This window comes from Octopus sinensis, linkage group LG9 (assembly GCF_006345805.1).
Source record: "Octopus sinensis linkage group LG9, ASM634580v1, whole genome shotgun sequence".
Lineage (NCBI taxonomy): Eukaryota > Metazoa > Mollusca > Cephalopoda > Octopoda > Octopodidae > Octopus > Octopus sinensis.
The window spans coordinates 62,012,413-62,032,278 of NC_043005.1; positions in this window are offsets into that span (position 1 = coordinate 62,012,413).

Consider the following 19,866-nt stretch of genomic DNA (forward strand, 5'->3'; position numbering starts at 1 on the left):
CTCCATGCCACTGATGATATCCAAGGGATAAGGCAAAGGCCAATACAGCTTGGCACCAGTGATGTCATGATTCTTTTCCACAGCTGAGTGAACTGGAGCAATGTGAAATAAAAAGTCTTGCTCAAGAACACAACAAACAGCCCTGTCTGAGAATTGAACTCACTACCTTGTAATTGTGAGCCTGGTGCTCTAACCTTTGAGCCATGCAGGAAACTACTATCAAATTATAGATCTAGCATCATTGTTGACACCACTTAAGGCACCAAAGAAATGTGATAGCTTAAACCAGGTGCTTACCAAGGAATGGTCTCTCTAACAGATTTCCGCATAGTTACCATAAGACTTTACTCAACCCGAAGCTATGGTTGAAGATATTTGCTTGAAGTGCTGCACAGTGAGACTGAATTTAAAATTACCTAGGTTCAAGGCTAGCTTTTTGACCACATGCCATGGCTCTATCTATCTCACGTTTCAATTCCTGCTGGGTGCAGGAATTGAAACTTTGTTTGGCTAGGGTTTCAATTCTTGCACTATGCCACATAACATGTCTTCTTTAGCAAGATACTTCAATTCGTGTTGCTTCAGTCAACTAAGCTGAAAATGAATAAAAGCAACAGCTTGTACAGGTTATCCCTGCAACAGACTGGTGCCCCATTCAGAAGAGTATCTTCTACTTTCATTTACTCAAATGCTATGAAAGCTGGGATAAACTCTGGACTAATGAACCTGTAAGCTTCAAACTGACAGTCATGGTGGAATGAAAACATGGTCATGAAGTCAGCTTTGCAACTACATGATTTTAAGTTCAATCTTACTGTGCAACTCTTCAGATGAATGTCTTCAACCATAGTCTTAGGTTGACCAATATCATACAAGAACTATGCGGAAGTCTGTTAGGGAGATCATTCCTTAATTGTGTTTACTGTTGTCATATTTGCCAATAATAAATGGCTGTCAGTCAGTTTTAGCGATGAGTATTCGGTTGTTCAGTCAACTGAGATACCTGCATATTGAATTAGCATGGGAGTCAGAGAGTGGGTATTCTACAGTCATGTGTATACTTTACATAATCTTCAGGTAGAATCAGTGTTATACAGTGCATGACAAAACCAATCCCTTTGAATAACAAGTTCATCTGACCAGCTTCCACATAATTCCATCTACCCAATTTTACTCACAAGGTTTGTGTTAATCCACAACTACCATATATGCTTGCAAATAGGTCACACATTTTTCACCAAAAGTTTTGATAAAAATCAGGGGTGCGACCTATCCACTCAACATTACAGGGATCGGAATTAGAAAGCAGCATATCAATAGTCCAGGTGCACACCCTGGACCTGGGCTTTTCAGTTTTTAAGTTGTTATGGGAACATTTCTGTGACATTTATTTATTAGAGAGCGGAAACCAGAAATTTGCATACTGGTCTTTTTGACAACATCGATTCAAATATTAGTTATATTTATGGTAAAAAAAAGGGCCATGTAACTCCCTAGATTATAGAGTGACCTATCTGCAAGTCAACTGCAAATACTTACTTTGACAACCCCTAACTAAGTTTGTGACCAATCTGCAAGTATATATGGTACTATAAAAGACAAAAGACATTCACCCAAAATAAAATGCTGAGGGATCATGCCTGGTACCTCATGATTGTGAAGCAAACTTCTTAACCATTCAGCTATACTATAGCCAATAGTAAACACACACACATACACACACACACAGATTATAATTTTTCTTTCAATTCTTTATTAATTAATTAATTAATTAATTAATTAATTAATTAATTAATTGGTTTTATTATATGCATCAAAGTATTTTATCACACCTCTGTGACTTGCTCATAGATAGATACATCAAAGAGAATAAAAGTATGAAAAGCAAAAACTGAACTTGTTGAAAGACTACATTGGTGTAGAAGAAAAAAATTAAAACATTTACGAGCCAACATGGAGGCCTCTACATGGTCATTTGAGTATCCAGAAATAGGAGTCAAATCTTCCAATCTCTTTACTGAGTTAAAAAAGAAAAAGACACAAATACCCTAGAAAGATACATATCCACAAAAGATGGTATGGTCACAGCAGGAATGACTTTGATCACAGATCTACTTCGTCACTGCATACTTGGGTCTAAACAACAACAGTTAAAGACTCTATTCATAGATACTAATAGACAGATTGCATTGTGAGATGAAAGATTTTGATATAAATCATCATCATCATTGTTTTAATATCTATTTCTTTACCACCCTCAAGGTGCTAAACACAGAGAGGACAAACGAGGATAGACAAATGGATTAAGTCGATTCTATCGACCCCAGTGCGTAACTGGTACTTATTTAATCGACCCCGAAAGGATGAAAGGCAAAGTCGACCTCGGTGGAATTTGAACTCAGAACATAGCGGCAGACGAAATACTGCTAAGCATTTTGCCTGGCGTGCTAACGTTTCTGCCAGCTTGCTGCCTTCATTGTTTTGATATCCTCATTTCCATGCTTGCATGAGTCAGATGGAATTTATTGAGACAAATTTTCTACAGTTGGATGCATTTCCTGTTGCCAACCCTCATTTGTTCTCCAAGCAAGTGTGCACTGGGTGCTTTTCTTGCCCCACTGGCATTAGCAAGGTTAACATGCAGCTTGCAGGTTTCATGTTAGTAGATGAGGGTTAAGGGATGAAAAAAGTTGGTGAGTCAGAATAGGTTCTTGTTTTAGGGAAGCTACATGGCTACTCACATATATGAAAGAGTCAGAAATAAATCAGTAGAAACTGCAAAAAGACCAACAGTGATGAATACAAGTATATATCTCTTTGTGTTATGTTTGGTCCCCCACCACCGTTTGACAACCAGTTTTTGTTTGTTTACATCCCCATAACATAGCAGTTTGCTAAAAGTAACCAATATAATGTGACAGGCTTAAATTAAATAATAAGTACTGGAGTTGATTTGTTTGACTAAAACCTTTCAGTGTGGTGCCCTAGCATGGCCACAGTCCAGTGATTGAAGTAAAACTATAAAATGATATGAAACATTCTAAACACAGAATTGAGATGGAAAATTGAAATAGTTAAAATAGCAGAAACAAATGATAGTGTCTAACTTGGGAAAATAGAACTGCAAGTACTCTGTAATAAGGTGGTGAGCTGGCAGAAATGTTAGCACTCCGGGCGAAATGCTTAGCAGTATTTTGTCTGCTGCTATGTTCTGAGTTCAAATTCCGCCGAGGTCGACTTTGCCTTTTGAGGTCGATTAAATAAGTACCAGTTACGCACTGGTGTCAATATAATCGACTTAATCCGTTTGTCCTTGTTTGACCCCTCTGTGTGTAGCCTCTTGTGGGCAGTAAAGAAATAAGTGCTCTAATACAACCAGTTATGAGACCACCCACCTATATTCCTTTTCTACCCTTAAATTGTTGTTCCTCTAGTGTTAATGAATAATCATTTGTAGTTTTCTAAATCAACATCAGCCTCCTGCTCATCATCATCATTGTCATCATTATTATCATCACCACCACCATCGTTATCATCATTATCACAGTTACCACTATCATCATCATCATCACCGCCATCATCATCATCATCATTGTCATAATTTTCATGTCCCACTTTTCAATGCTAGCATGAATTTGATGAGATTTGTTGGGGTCGTATTCGATCACAAGATGCTTTTCCTGCAACCAACACTTACATGTTTTACTTGTAGGGCATTTTTATTCTGTTGGTCTTCATACACAGAAACTGATAAAACTGCTGAGCGACAGGGTATTCTGTTCACAGGATGTATAAATATAACAACTAGTATTGCCAAAATGGCGTCGATGCAAAGACAACACAGAAATAAACGCACTCACGCATGATTACATGTGCACATTTACACAATAGGCTTCTGTACAGTTTCCTGCCTCCTATTTCATTCACAAGGCACTGGCCAGTGGTCTATCCAAGGCCATAGTATAAAACACTTGCACAAAGTGCCACATTGTGAGATTGAACTTGAAACAACTTGATTACAAAGCAAACTTTACAACTTCAGACTTTATATTTAATTTAAAATATATTTATGAGTTCCACAAACTAAAATTGAAAAGAATACCACCTGATATTATAAGATTGGACTATTCAGCTTGCTGGCTGGTTTTATATCAGTATTTCATAGTTGATAGGTTAAAAATTAGCTGTCTCCATAATCCTCTGCTTCCAACTGTAAATTGGTTGGTTATTAGAAGTTAAAATGAAATAAATCTGCAGCTGTCAGTTTAATCTTTCTTCTTTTTTTTCTTCTTTCCCCTCACTCAGCTTGTAAAGTATGATTTAAAATAAAATATAAAATGATTTGTCCAAAATGGAGATAGAATACTTGATTATTAGGAGGAAAAAGTAGTTCTGTGTGGTTTCCAGTAAATTTAATTTAAAAACATATTTATGAATTCTACATGTGAAAATTGAAAAATAAAATACTGCCTGCTAGTATGTGATTGTGCTATTTGGCTTCTAAACCATTTTTATATCAGCACTTCAGAGCTATAGCTGATAGGTTAAAAACTATCTGTTACCATAATCCCTTATTTCCAGCAATAAATTGATTGGTTATTCTTGACAGGCACGGATTCCATGCCAGTCAAGGATTAACTATTATTCTTCAGCTTAGCTATTCTTTCTCTGGGAGTAATGAAGATTTTCTGACAGGACCCAAAATTAAATATGTCTAAAAATCAAAGTCAGATTCATTACCACCCACTGAAGCAAACTCTGTTATCACCCACTAAAGCAAATCCTGTTTAACAGCAAATTAAAGCTACATTATGCTATCATTAATCTTTATTTTCCTTTTATAATTTATAATTTAGTGTTGCTGGATAGAAAGGGTTCTTTCTGTTTGCCTGCCTGTCTCACTGTCTGTCGGCAAGTATTGGTTCTTCTAAGAGAAAAAGGGATGACTGTGGTTGTGATGTTCTTATTACTGCTATGCTGCTCATAGTAATGCATCTGAGATAATTAAATACATGGATAAAAGGAGATAATTAGTACATTTAATCGCCTATTTGAAGTAATGCAATATGTGTGATGTTTAAACAGTCCATCAACCATTGATGAATGAATTTCGAATTCATTGCATATTTGTTTTGTTTGTATTTTTACTTGTTAATCTTTTTTCTTTTGTATAAAAGAAAATTTAAAGCCTAATTTTATATTGAGTTTTATTTTTTTTTTTAATACAAAATTTTACTTCAAAATGTTTTTAGGTCAGTTAGAAATCTTAAGGTGGAATTGTTTTTAGTGTAGCATTTTAACTCCCCAGTTCAGTCCTGATCAAGCAGGCATACAATCAAAGGCATTCCAGCCATGGCCATTCAGTTTTCTTTCTTTTTTTCTTTGTGTTTGTGTGACCTACTTGTTCAATATGTACTTTGTTATTTAAGACAGCAGACACTGTTTTGAGGGAGATGTGGCTATTATTCTAACATGTCTAGTGACCATACAGACTCCCCCTCATTAGTTTGTTAAAACAGTAGATATTTACATAATTCAGAAAATCAGTTTCCTGTAGTTGGTACTTCAGGCGATATAACATCTTTTCTGGCCAAACTAGATAAGCAACTGAAATTTGCATAGAAGAGCAAGAGAGAAACAAGATTGCCAAATAGGTTAGAACTGCAATTCTGTTACTTTACAAGATTGTGTGTTGTCATTTCATTATAACTATCTGAGATGAGTTCTTAGTTTGTGGTTATCTTTTAGACTAATTAAATTTGTATTTTTATCATTTACATGTACATGACATTTTGATAGGTTTGATCTCTTATTATTATGCAAAGGCGCATGGCTTCGTGGTTTGGGTATTCAGCTCGTGATCATAAGGCCATGAGTTTGATTCCTGGCAGTACATTGTGTTCTTGAGCAAGACCCTTTATTTCACATTCTTGAGTCCACTCACTTAACAAAAATGAGTTGTACCTGTATTTCAAGGGTCTGCCTTGTCACAATCTGTGGCATGCTGAATATCCCCAAGAACTACATTAAGGGTACACATGTCTGTAGAATACTCAGCCACCTGAATCTTAGATTCATGAGCAGGCTGTTCTATTGATTGGATCAACTGAAACTCTCATCCTCATAACTGGAGTGGCATTTAAAAAAAAAATTTTTATTACGTATTCTATTCTTCTATAGGCATGGTTGTATGGTAAGAAGTTAGCTTCCCAGCCACATGGTTCTGGGTGCATGGCACATCGGGCTAGTGGATTTGGTAGATGGAAACTGAAAAAAGCCCACTGCATATATGTATGTATGTGTGTGTGTGTGTATGTAAATATATGTATGTGTATATCTACATATGTATGTATGTCTCTCTCTCTCTCTATATATATATATGTATTATGTATGTGTGTGTGTGTGTGTATATATATATATATATAATGTATGTATTATGTATGTGTGTGTATATATATATATATATATATATATATATATATATATATATATATAATGTATGTATTATGATGTGTGTGTGTGTGTGTATGTATGTATATGTAAATATATGTATGTATAACTACATATGTATGTATGTATGTCTCTCTCTCTCTCTCTCTCTCTATATATATATATATATATATATATATGTATTATGTATGTGTGTGTATGTATATATATATATATCTATGTATGTATTATGTATGTGTGTATATATATATATATATACATGTATGTATGTATTATGTATGTGTGTATATATATATATATGCATGTATGTATGTATTATGTATGTGTGTATATATATATATATACATGTATGTATGTATTATGTATGTGTGTATATATATATATATATATACATGTATGTATGTATTATGTATGTGTGTGTATATATATGTATATAATGTATGTATGTGTGTGTATATATTTATATATATGTATTATGTACGTAAGTATATGTGTGTATGTATATATATCAAATCATCCCATAAGTTCTGTCCGAATTTTGAATAAACAAAACAAGTGATCAAATGTTATATTTAATTGAAATTTAATCATCAATGTACTTTCCCTGATTATCTATGTTTTCCTTCCATCTATTTACAAGCTTTTTAATTCCACCAATGTAAAACTCTTTTGGCTTCAAAGCAAAGAACTCTGAAATGTCAGTTTCAACCTCCTCCTGGCTTGCGAAAATTATGTCCACCAAATGATTCTGTAAACTATGAAACAAATGGTAGTCTGAAGGAGCAAGGTTGGGAGAATAAGGTGGATGAGAAATTTTTTCCCAACCAAGCTTTTTGATCTTCTGTGATGTCATCTTTGCAGTGGGGAGGCCATGCATTGTCCTGATGAAACATCACTCCTTTTCAATTTACTATAGTGGGTCTTTTTTTCTTTAAAGCTTGGTTCAAACACTTTAATTGCTGACAGTGCAATCCCACCAGATAGAGAGAACCTTTTTCCCAGGGAGTTCCCTTCTGGATTGTGGTTGAGATTTTTCCCTTTTACTAAGCCACTGTTTATGACATTTAACATTTTGATAGAAGATCCATTTTTCATCATCAGTCACAAGTCTATCCAAAAAGGTGAAATGAGTTTGCAAGAATGGAGAGAAGGGCAGATGTCAACTCGGGATTTACGGTTGCTTTCAGACAATTCATGAGGCACCCATTTTCTAAGTTTAGGAAACTTTCCAAGTTGTTGAAGATGATGATGAACAGTTGTATGGTTTGAACTAAGCTTTATTGCCAATTCTTCAACTGATAATGCAGGGTTTTCATCAAATAATGCCTCAAGGAGCTTATCATCAAACTCAACTGGACGTCCTGTTTAATCTTCATCTTCAAGGCTGAAATCTCCACTTCTGAATTTTGCAAACCATCTTCTGCAAGTTCTTTCATTCAAGCATTCTTTCCCATGAGCTGAGTGTATGTTTCGAGTCACTTTGGTTGCAGGGTTTCCTTTTTTGTACTCATAAAGCATTATGAGCCTCAAATGCTCTCTGGATACTTCCATGTTAGAAAGGGTTTTAATGAAAGAAATTTTAATTCTATTATTCTGTAAAACAATATTTAACTAGTTTAAATGTACACAAATGCATAAAAATAATCTTAAATTCCATCAGACATTGTAAAATACTACTAAATTTCATTGAATTTTAAAAAAGGTCAAATTGGACAGAACATATGGGATGACCTGATGTGTATATATATCATCATCATTTAGCGTCTGCTTTCCATGCTAGCATGGGTTGGACGGTTCAACTGGGGTCTGGGAAGCCAGAAGGCTGCACCAGGCCCAGTCTTATCTGGCAGTGTTTCTATGGCTGGATGCCCTTCCTAATGCCAACCACTCCGTGAGTGTAGTGGGTGCTTTTTACGTGCCACCTACACAGGTGCCAGACGGGGCTGGCAAACGACCACGGACGGATGGTGCTTTTTACGTGCCACCGGCACAGGGGCCAGGTGAGGCTGGCAATGGTCACGATTGGATGGTGCTTTTTACGTGCCACCGGCACGGAGGCCAGTCGGGGCGGCGCTGGCAATGGCCACGGTCGGGTGGTGCTTTTTATGTGCCACCAGCACAGAGGCCAGGCGAGGCTGGCAATGGCCACGATCGGATGGTGCTTTTTACGTGCCACCGGCATGGAGGCCAGTTGGGGCGGTGCTGGCAACGGCCACGATCGGATGGTTTGCTTACGTGTCGCCGGCACTGGTATCACAGCTGCAATTTCCATTGATGTTGATCGACTTTGATTTTGGTTCTGATTTCTGATATCTGATTTGATTTCCACTTGCCTCAACGGGTCTTCACAATTGGAGTTTTGTGTCCCAAGAAGGAAAGGTATGCATAAGTCAACTGGTTACATCCCATGTAGAGGCCACGGGTTATGGTCTCACTAGTTCTGCCTGGTCTTCTCACGCACAGCATACTTCCATAGGTCTCGGTCTCTAGTCATTTCCTTGGTGAGACCTAAAGTTCGAAGGTTGTGCTTCACCACCTCGTCCCAGGTTTTCCTGGGTCTACCTTTTCCACAGGTTTCCTCAACCGCTAGGGTGTGGCACTTTTGCAAACTATCTTCAGCCATTCTTGTCACATGACCATACCAGCACAAACGTCTCTCTTGCACACCACAACTGATGCTTCTTAGGTCCAACTTTTCTCTCAAGGTACTTACACTCTGTCGAGTATGAACACTGACATTACACATCCATCGGAGCATATTGGCTTCATTTCTTGCAAGCTTACGCATATCCTCAGCAGTCACAGCCCATGTTTCACTACCATGTAGCATGGCTGTTCGTACACATGCATCATACAGTCTGCCTTTTACTCTGAGCAAGAGGCCTTTTGTCACCAGCAGGGGTAGGAGCTCTCTAAACTTTGCCCAGGCTATTCTTACTCTAGCAGTTACACTTTCAGCACACCCACCCCCGCTACTGACTTGGTCACCTAGGTAATGGAAGCTATCAACTACTTCTAGTTTTTCTCCCTGGAATGTGGTAGAAGTTGGTCTCTGCACATTTTCAGTGTTTATTGCTCCTGAGCATCTGCCACAAACAAAAACTATTTTCCTAGTTAGCCTTCCTTTGACATTGCTGCACCTCTTATGTGTCTATAGCTTACACTTGGTGCATCTTATAGAGTTTCTACCTACACCTTTTCTACAGATCGAGCAGGGCCAACTACCTGAAGGCGTTTGTGATTGGTTTACCTTCCTACTTATTAGGACTTTGGTTTTGGCTAGGTTGATTCTAAGGCCCATCGATTCTAATCCTTGCTTCCACACCTGAAACTTCTCCTCCAGTTCTGATGGTGACTCAGCAATTAGAGCAAGGTCATCAGCATAGAGAAGCTCCCAGGGGCATCCTGTCTTGAATTCCTCTGTTATTGCCTGGAGGACTATGATAAATAGGAGGGGACTGAGGACTGAACCTTGGTGGATGCCAACCTCTACCCAGAATTCTTCACTGTACTTGTTGCCAACCCTCACCTTACTAGCAGCGTCTCTGTACATGGCTCGCACAGCTCTCACTAACCATTCATCTATCCTTAGTTTCCTCATTGACCACCAGATAAGGGATTGGGGGACCCTGTCGAAGGCTTTCTCCATGTCAACAAAAGCCAGGTACAGGGGCTTATCTTTGGCTAGGTATTTCTCCTGCAGCTGTCTTACCAGGAATATAGCATCAGTAGTACTTTTCTCTGGCACGAACCCAAACTGCATCTCATCTAAGCTAACTCTCTCTCTAAGTAATTGGGCTATAACCCTCTCCGTAACCTTCATTACCTGATCCAGCAGCTTGATACCCCTGTAGTTATTTGTATCTAGGGCGTCACCTTTACCTTTGTAGCAGTTGACTATTATGCTGCTACACCAGTCATTGGGAATGACTCCTTCGTGTATCACCTGGTTAACTATACGGGTGACTAGGCTATAGCCGACACTACCAGATATTTTGAGCATCTCTGCAGTAATTCCTGATGGGCCAGGGGCTTTCCTTGTCTTCATGCTTGTAATTGCCTTAACTACTAAGGAACTGTCAACTCGGATTGCTGGTCCCTCTGTTGGGTCGACATTTGGCAGACTCTCTTTATACCATTCGGTGAATAAGTTGTCATATAAATTAAGCAAAAATGAAAATAATACTGACATCTCATTTTAACAGATATATTTACCAAAATTACATAAAAATATTTTGAAATACTAAAGAATAAATTTATTCAATAAAATCGCGACTGGCTTCAACCATGGCATCCATACGACTTTGGAATATCCTGCAACTCTTTGGGACAGCTTCCTTGTTTAAGTTGGTGAATGCTGCCATAATCCTTGCCTTCAGTTCACCTTTGGTGTTAAGGAATTTTATTGGTCTCTTGCTCAACTGTGCCCCACACATAATAATCAATGGGGTTGCAGTCTAGGGAGTAAGGTGGCCAGATGTTAGGGATGATGTGGTCGCAGAAATTGTCTGACAGCCATGACTGAGTTCTGCTTGTGTGGTATGATGCAGAGTCCTGTTGCCAGTCATAGGGTCTTCAAGTAGCCACCCTCTTGACCCAGGGCAGCATGTGAAATTGTTTTTCCCACAATAGTTCAGAACTCCAGTAACAAACTCATTTGCATACAGCTAATCAAAGCTCACCTTAACCTTGTTGTCACATTAACAAACACACTTTACCAAGTAAACTTAAGATGAAGAACAGTGTTGTGAGTCAACTGATTGCCAAGTTATACCTGATTTTAGGAGAAAAGTAATTAGATAGATTTGCATCTATACCTATTATTGGATTTTGTTAGAGCCCCAGATGGTAAAGATGTGGATGGGAAAAATGTGGGTAGTGGGTGATGTGCTAGCAACCCTTTTCCCTTACTGTTTTACAAAGTAAACAACAACACAAATAACTGAGCAGAGGTAGCCATGGTTGAAACAAGAACAACAAGCATTATTAAAAGAGAAAAGAAGTATAGTCATTCCTTACCCAAGTGACCTTATCTTATCCCCCATCACTTGTTATGCACTCATAAATTAGCTTGATAGTTGAGCTCTGATTGGTTGTATGCAAATGAATTCATAATTGGTGTCTGGAACTCTTGTGAGGAAAACATTTTTGCAGGCAGCACTACCTCCTCCAGGCACTTGATGTAGGTTTGTGTTGAGTGTGAGGCCATGTGGGAAGATGAATGGAGGCATAACATTGCTATAACTAGTGATCACTCCGAACACCATGATGTGACTGGATGTTTGATTTTTATCACTCAGTACATATTCAGGGGCCATGGCAAACCAACAGTTGTTCTGTGTGATCACCATCTGATCCTGGTAGAAAGTTTTCTCTTTTGATAAAAACCAAAGCATGTTCAGTTGGAGGGGATGCTTGAGTTTGTTCAAAAGCTTCATAGCATGGTCTTTTCCCTTGTCCTTGATGGCTCGGGATTAAAATTGGCCCTTCCTCATCTTGTATGAGGAATACCAAATGTTTTCATGCACTACCTGTCTGATAAGAAATTCAGACACTCTCATGACCTTGGCAATGGACCTGATTGACTTGGAGGAATCGTTGTCAATCATAGCCTGGATTTCACTAACAAATTCAGGAGTTCTTTTCTTATCAGAATGATCAGAGTGAGTTTCCTGAGTTGCCATACCATCGTAATCACCATTAGACTTATCCAACTCTTTCTGAATCCTCTGCACTGTCCTCAGATTGATACCCAAACACACTGAAACATTCGTAATGGAACTTCTGGCATGAATGGCCAGCAGTACAGCATATCGTTTCCAAATCTCTGGCAGAGTGAATTGTCCTATGGTGCTGTTTTTTTCACAGATAGTGCCCACCTGATACTACTATATTGTGTAGTCGACAAAATAAAAAAAAACAATATGCATGCACAAAATAAAAAATGTAAAATGGTGACAATTTACCCTTTGCACTCTCTATGTGTGTGTGTGTGTGTGTCTTTGTGTCTGTGTTTGTCTCCCATTATTACTTGACAACCTTGTAGGTGTGCTTACATCCCCATAACTTAGTTGTTCAGCAAATGAGACTGATAGAAGTACTATGCTTTAAAAAGAAAAAAGGTACTGGGGTCAATTCATTTGGCTAAAATCCTTCAAAGCGGTGCCCCAGCATGGTCGTGGTCTAATGATTGAAGTAAAAGATAAAAGATATGCAAAGTAGTAGACTGGATTTGAACTAGAAACCCCTACTTCTAAGCTAAGCTATGTTCTAACAAAACAGTTTAAATGTAAACATAGCCCACTTACAAGGTTTCATACTCTGAAAAGTGGGAGGTCTGGTTGATTATATTGATACCAGATCTTGAATATTACTTGAATACATTTTATTGGTTCTTGTTAAAAGTTTTAATTGCTGAGGACTAAGTTAAATCATCATCATCATCATCATCCTATAATGTCTATTTTCCATGCTGGCATGAGATTGATGATTTCACCAGAGCTGGCAAACCAGAGAGCTGCACCAAATTCCAGTCTGATTTAGCTTGGTTTCTATGGCTGGATGCCTTTCCTAATGCCATCCACTTTACAGTGTGTGCTGGGTGCTTTTAATGAGGCACTGGCACAGGGCTTTTGCAGGCCAATCCTCTTCACCAGGGGATGTAGCCTTAACACTTCTGTTGTGGAGAAAAGGTTTTCTTGAGTATAGCAAGGTGCCAAGTAAATGAAGTACTACAAATATTCTATATATGTAGCTTTATTTATGTTACAATATCTCTAATACCCTAAGGTGGCAAACTGGCAGAAATGTTAGCACACCAGGCGAAATGCGTAGCCGTATTTCGTCTATCATTACGTTCTGAGTTCAAATTCCGCTGGGGTCAACTTTGCCTTTCATCCTTTCGGGGTTGATAAATTAAGTACCAGTTATGCACTGGGGTTGATGTAATTGACTTAATCCGTTTGTCTGTCCTTGTTTGTCCGCTCTATGTTTAGCCCCTTGTGGGTAATAAAAAACAGGTATTTCATCTGTCTTTACATTCTGAGTTCAAATTCTGCCAAGGTTGACTTTACCTTTCATCCTTTCAAGGTTGATAAATTCAGTACCAGTTGCGTATTTGGGTCGATCTAAGCGACTAGCCCCCTCCACCAAAATTTTAAGTCATGTGCCTAGAGTAGAAAAGAATATCTCTAATACCCTGGATGTATTGAGTGCAGCAAGGCACCATTTTTACCATTTTTCTTTTTTCACTGACTTTTCACTGTACATACATCATAAAATGATAAAACAGAAATAACCAGTACATTTGTTTTGGGCAAATAACCTTATTTTAGACCTAATTACTTCTCTGAAACATTTCTCACAGAATTTACACCAATTTCCCAAGTAGAATTGAAACACATTATTTTGAATTGGTCTGTTCAATTAAGATTTCATGAATTTTCAGGGAATAATAGCTTTCACTGGGAAACAGGGAATAGAAAATGGATTTACTCTGCAAAATACCCATACATTCTAAAAACAGGAAAATCACTTTAAAAATATCACTGAAACATCAATATATACAATAAGTGTTCATGTGTAGTTTGTGTGTAAACTATATTTGTTCAAATTTAGATTAATTCTTTTTGCAATCGTATCTCTAATAGAATCTGGTGATTGATTATGAATTATAAAAATAATCAACAATTTGAAGGGATTTTGTAAAATGACATGTTTTCAATAACCATTTATTATTTAGATTACTCTGTCAATGTAATGCGTATTTATTTATGCTAGCGGTTGTCAACTGGGGTCCACATAGCCCTTGCGGAGTTCATATAAGATTTTGTTGTTAAAATTTATGTGCAATGAACTGGTTAGTCTTCAACAAATACACAAAGTATTTTAACAATCTTTTAATACAATTCCCAATGATATTTAATCATAAAAATAAAATGGGATTTTTTAAAAATATTGAATGGCTATAGGGCTCCACTAGAATAAAATAGGAATCAAGGGGGTCCATAACAAAAATGGTTGAAAACCACTGATTTTCACTCTCTTGAATTAATCATGCAATGTCTTGTAACTTCAAAATTTTAATGATACAATTGCTTATTTTTAGTGACAGTGTAGGGTAAGTGTAAGAGGCCAGATCTGGTTGGTTAAAACATAAACCAAGTAGAATATTTGGATCATATATAAGCAGTTTAAATGCTAAAGGGTTAAGTTGATGTGCAAAACATAGTGAGTTGGCAGAAGCATTACAAGATTGGTAAAATATGATATTTTTCCCTACTCTTTACAATCTGTTCAAATTCTGCTAAGATTAGTTTAGCTTCTCACCCCTCTGAGGCTGATAAAGTAAGGCACTGATCTATTACTGGAGTCGATGTAATTGACTAATCAGCTCTCTTCAAAATTGATGGTTTTATGCTTAACTTGGAAATAATTATTAATTTGGTGCTTGAAACCAAATTTCACAACAGGTTTTTAATAAAATTATGATAATTTCACGAGCAGGCTGTTCTATTGATTAAATCAATTGGAACCTTCATTGTTTTAACCACCAGAGTGCCAGTTATATATATATGTATACTCTTTAACTCTTTTCAGCCATTTGACTGCAGCCATTCTGGAGCACCGCCTTTAATCGAGCAAATCGACCCTAGGACTTATTCTTTGTAAGCCTAGTACTTATTCTATTGGTCATTTTTGCCGAACTGCTAAGTTACGGGGAGGCAAACACACCAGCATCGTTTGTCAAGAGATGTTGGGAGGACAAACACAGACATGCAAACACACACACACACACATATATACACATATATACGACAGGCTTCTTTCAGTTTCCGTCTGCCAAATCCACTCACGAGGCTTTGGTCGGCCCGAGGCTATAGTAGAAGCCACTTGTCCAAAGTGCCACGCAGTGGAACTGAACCCAGAACTATGTGGTTCGTAAGCAAGCTTCTTACCATACAGCCACTCCTGCACCTATGTATGCATATATGTATATACATGACAGGCTTTCAGTTTTCATCTACCAAATCCACTGACAAGGCTTTGACTGACACTTGCAAACGTACATACATACAAGTACATATATAATAGTAATGATGATGATGATGATGATGACTGGTAGTGGTTATAACTATGAGGAAAAGGAGGAAGATGAAGCTGGTAATGAAAGGGAGGAAAAGAAGAAACTGATCATATTGGTGGTGGTGGTGGAGTTAGGTGTCAATAGTGATGAGGATGATGATTTAGTTAGTAGCCTCATACTTAATCTACCAATAAGTTTTACTTTCTTAAGTAAATTACCTGGAACCAGAAATAGTATCTCTACACAAAACTATTCTTGTAGTGTGTGTATGTATGTATATATGTATGTATGTATGTATGTATGTATGTATGTATATGTGTATGTGTGTATGTATATGTGTGTGTGTGTGTATATAAAATATGTGTATGTGTGTATATATATATATCAGGTGATTTTCTTTATATGCCTGCCAGATATTTTCATCTCTGAAAAAGAAAAAAAAAACCATACAGAGCAATACAAGGTTGTTGACTGAAGGTAAATAAGAGAGTAGTGGTGCGTTAAATTGATAATGGGTTTGATAAACTGCATAAGCGTAAGACAACTGGCTTGATGTATTTTAATTATGTCATTAAAAGATAAATAAAAGGAAACAAAAAAAATAAGATTTTGGATTTTGATGACGTTGCAGATGAAATGAGAGCAAGAGGCAACAAACTCTTCAAGGTTAGGATACTGACACACACGCACGTACATTCGCACACATATGTATGTATGCGTATATGTATATATGTATGTGTGTATGCATATATATATATATATATATACGCACACACTCGTATATGATGTATACATATGAATATATACATATATATCATCATCATCATCATCGTTTAACATCCGTTCTCCATGCTAGCATGGGTTGGACGGTTCAACCGGGGATCTGGGAAGCCAGAAGGCTGCACCAGGCTCTGGTCTGATCTGGTAATGTTTCTACAGCTGGATGCCCTTCCTAACGCCAACCACTCCGTGAGTGTAGTAAGTGCTTTTTACGTGCCACCTGCATATAAATATGAAAAATAGGACAAAAACAAAATAGAGGATAGTAAAACATTCAGACAGATTGACAATACAAAGAGGGACAGGGAAAACAACAATTAGAAGAACAGGGAAAAAAGAAGGACGGGTCATTTGTGGCCTTCTTTCTTCAGTCAAGTTACCAGATATCCTTATTGTTTCAAGCAGTTACACTTGAAACAGTTTGATCTGGTTCCCCCTAAAAGAGTCTCAGCCAAGAGCATTAGGTCTTTTGTAAGAAATCTTGCAAATGTGTATGGCAACAAAGACGAAAAAAGGGAGAACCTGAAACACAATTAAAAATACAAGCAACAAGAATATAACAACAGGTGTCTTTTGACTGAGAATGAATCAAATTGAGCTGGTGTATATGAAGTGAAAGCCTAAGGGCAGGAAGGAACACAGGAGGTGGACATAGGTGTTGGTGGTCGGCAGTCAGACCAAGAAAGAATGATCATGGCTAGCCGGACACCAGTCAAATGGAAGGAGCAGAGAGGGTTAGGGGGCAGTGGAATTGAAGGATTAGAAAAAAATCAAAGTGACAAAAGGAAAGGTACAGGGGAGATAAATGAGGAAAAGTGGGAGTTAAAAAAAGAGAGGGCCAAGAAATTTTGCAAGGAAAAGAAAAGAGGAAGAAAGTATGAGGGAGACTAAAAGATAGAGTAAAAGTGTTGTGCAAAATTTAGATACTATAAGGTGAGCACAAGTGTGTATGTACTCCACTATATGTATATATAAATATTAAAAATGGAACAAAAATACAATAGAGGACAATAAAACATTTAGGCAGACGATACGAAGACGGAGTGGGAAAAAAAGACAGGTCATTCATGACCTTCTTTCTTCAGTCAAGTTACCAGATGTCCTTACTGTTTCAGGCAGTTACATTTGAGACAGTTCGATCTAGTGCCCCCCTCCCAAAGTCTAAGCTGAGAGCATTAGATTTTTTGTAAGAAAGCTATCAAATGTGTATTGCAACAAAGACAAAAAATGGAGAACATGGTACATAATTACAAATGCAAACAACAAGAATATAACAGGTGTCTTTGGCTCTGGTGGGTAAGGCTGATTGGGAGTGGAGGAATTAGCTTTATCCACCACCAGAGCCAAAGCCGCATACCTGAGAAATGAGATTGCACGTATAAACAACAATTGCAGCTAAGTGACCGACAAAGCCATCAACACCAAGCAGTTCCTTAGAGACCGAACCCTGAATAGCTACACACCATCTTCAGCCAAACAACTGTGCCTAAAAAACATCAGGGTCAATAAACCCCGGAAGAACCATCATACTACTAAGTCTGGCATGTGCTTCCTAAAGCTACCACATTTTGATGACAGAACTACTGCAGTGATACAACACGCAGTCTGCAGGGAAAGACTCGACATACAGATAGTGCACACCAGCCCATCCTTGAGAAAAGCTCTGCCCAAGATCAACACCTCTCACTACTCCTAGGAGTGCATATTTCGAACTGCCCCATCGAAGACCCTGAATTGTACCAGAGGACCTATGCTGTATAAGAGATCATCTGTGGCAAATGTGCATCCTACGTAGGAAGCAAAGAAAACTGCATATACTCATGAAGGAACACATACAGACAGACATGAAGAAATCTCTACAGAAATGCCAGATCCAGGAATTCGCAGTGCACATCAGGGCAACACAGCAGAACAGGGGCAACCTTAGAATCTCTAAGGCCATCTTCATACACCAAAGGAAACCAAAAATCAACAGAAGAGAGTTACAGGAAGCTAGCTGGTTGCTATAGCAACACCTTTCTGCACATGTCCACCCCACACATGCTCACACACACGCACATCGGCAACGTTTGTTAATTTCTTGAAAATGAGGTCATAACCCTGAAATATTGAATGCAAGGTAAATCTACATTAATTCATACATTTGTTTCTTGTGATTTGCATTTACTTCGCATTGTTCTGGCCTTACCTACAATCCTTTATACAATATATTCTACACAATATTTCATAGTAATTATTCCATTACATATATATTTATATACATATACACACACGCACACACATACATATATATATATACATATATATATATATATATATATATATATATATATATATATATATATATATATATACACATATGTATATCTATCTATATATATATGTATGTACATACATATGTATATTGATATATATATATATATATATATATATATATATATATACACATATGTATATCTATCTATATATATATGTATGTACATACATATGTATATTGATATATATATATATATATATATATATATATATATATATACATACTTACACACACACACACAAGATTTGTGTATGTGTCTATATATCTTAAAGATCTGAAAGGGATCTGTTTTGCTTTTTAAAACTATTTCTCTGTTTAAGCACTGTTGATTTACAGAGATGTTTTAAGCATAGTTTCTCAAACTCTTTTCTCTTTTTTCTGTTTTTACCTTTCAAAAAGATTCATTACTGCTAAGTTAGCCATGACTAAGTATATATTATATTTAGCTAATTTTCCGCACAAGATCAGTGAGATGTAAACTTCTTTGGAGGGATGATGAAGTTTGAAAATATTCAGCTTTAATTATGTCCTTTGTTATTTTTTCTTGATTAACATTTTCAAGGTTGTTAACTTAGAATAGAACTGATTAAAAAAAAAAAAAAAAAAAAATAGTTTGGTATTTTTTTGTTTATTTTATTTTATTTTGGCACCAATTAATTTGAGTGAAAAATATTCGTTTGGGCTTTTATATTTTGGATATTTCTTTTCTGAAGTAAGTGAAAAAATATTCTTTATAAACATCACACATTCGCACATACACGTGAACACATAAATATATATGTGCACACTCACACACACACACACATATGCACACACACTCACACACTCTTGCAGTTAATTGTATATGTGTGTTTGTGTATTTGTCCTTTGATGGAAAGCCTTACAAATGAGATCCCTTGAGATATTTATTCTGCATCAAGTTAAAGATACTCTGCTGTTACTGACATCATCAAAAATGCAGTGAATCAGTAAGTCATCCATTGGAGACCTGTAACTAACAATCATTCATCATCATCACCAAATTGAAGGAAGATCTCTAATGACACAATACAATTATCAAACTATATAGTTATGACACTGAAGGAGTATTTCCAATGACTCATTTGAGTTTTCAAGCTAAACATGCATTCTAGGTTTGGTGTTGCTCTTACAGAAAAGCATAAATGTCACAGAATCTTGCTTATATTTCCCTAAAATATAGAGAAATAGGACCTTTGTGTTTTGACAGTCATGT